The sequence below is a fragment of the Lynx canadensis genome, chromosome B3 (genome assembly GCF_007474595.2).
Source record: "Lynx canadensis isolate LIC74 chromosome B3, mLynCan4.pri.v2, whole genome shotgun sequence".
In the NCBI taxonomy this organism is placed as follows: domain Eukaryota; kingdom Metazoa; phylum Chordata; class Mammalia; order Carnivora; family Felidae; genus Lynx; species Lynx canadensis.
The window spans coordinates 19,666,115-19,667,517 of NC_044308.2; the positions used below are offsets into that span (position 1 = coordinate 19,666,115).

The 1,403-nt window shown below is 35.5% G+C and overlaps 1 pseudogene; it reads left to right on the plus strand.

Annotated features, from left to right (window-relative positions):
* Positions 1-277: 277 nt before the first annotated feature.
* LOC115516969 lies at positions 278-608 on the plus strand (annotated as a pseudogene).
* Positions 609-1,403: the final 795 nt, after the last annotated feature.

Below are 1,403 nucleotides of genomic sequence, written 5' to 3' on the forward strand. Positions count from 1 at the left end.
TTGTATCTTTTGACTATTTTCACCCATTTTGCTCACCCCACACCACTGACCCCTGGCAACCACCAATCTATTCTCTGCATCTAGTAGTTTGGGTTTAGGTGTTTTGGTTTTTTGTTTTTTGTTTTTTTGGTTTGCTTTTGTTTTAGATTCCACATACAAGAGACATCATAGAGTACTTGTCTTTATCTGCCTGACTTATCTCATATGGCATAAAGGCCTCAAGATCCATCCATGTTGGCAGAGATGGAAAAGTGGGGTAAGAGGGAGACATGTGTCCACAGAAGTCTCTGAGAGAGCCTCCACAGAGGAGCAGAAGGCAATGGAAGACAAAGTAACTAGTCCAGAGAAAGCTGAAGAAGCAAATTAAAAGCAAGGTATACTCATCTAGGACAAAAGCTTGGAGGTTAAAATTTCTTAAGGAAACGATAACATAAAAGGCAAAAATATTTTGATTCTGGGGTTACAATATGGCTAAAGCAAAAATCAATAAGCCACTTCCTACTACAGCTCTGGATAAGACAGAAGTTACTGGTGACCACATTCCCATTGCACAGGACCTACCTCAATGGAAACCATCCCTTGTTACTAGCAAGCTGTTGACTGATTAAAAATGCTGAATTGGAAAAAAAAATCCATCCATGTTGTTGCAAATGACAATGTTTCATTCTTTTTTATGGCTGCATAATGTGTGTGTGTGTGTGTGTGTGTGTGTGTGTGTGTGTGATTTTCTTTATCCACTCAATCATCAAGGAATGTTAAGTTGCTTGCATATGTTGGCTATTGTAAATAATACTGCAGCTAACATGGGGGAAGGTGGCCCATAGATCTTTTTGAGTTAGTGTTTTTGTTTTCTTTGGCTAAATAACCAGAAGTGGAATTGCTGGGTCATATGATGTTTCTATTTTTTAATTTTTTGAGGAATCGCCATACTATTTTCCATATGTAAATATAGCATTTACATTCCCACCAACAATGCATGAGGGTTTCCTTTTCTCTACATCCTCACCAACACTTGTTATTTCTAGTCTTTTTGATAATAGCCATTTGGTGTGATATTTCATTGTCATTTTGATTTGCATTTCCCTGATGATTACAGATATTGAGCACCTTTTCGTGTACTTGTTGGCCATCTGTGAATAATTAGAACTTGAAATTAAAAACACACGCCATTTAAATGGGCACCAAAAATTGTAATGCTTAGGAATAAGTTTAACAAAATATATAAATTATTTATATGAAGAAATCTAAAAAATTTGATGAAAGAAATCAAAGAAGATCTAAATATCAGGATAAATACTGTGCATGAATGGATGAGATATTTTTTAAATACCAGTTCTTCCCAATGTAATGTATAAATTCAATGCAACCCCAATCATAATCTTGGCAAAATATTTTGTGAGTAT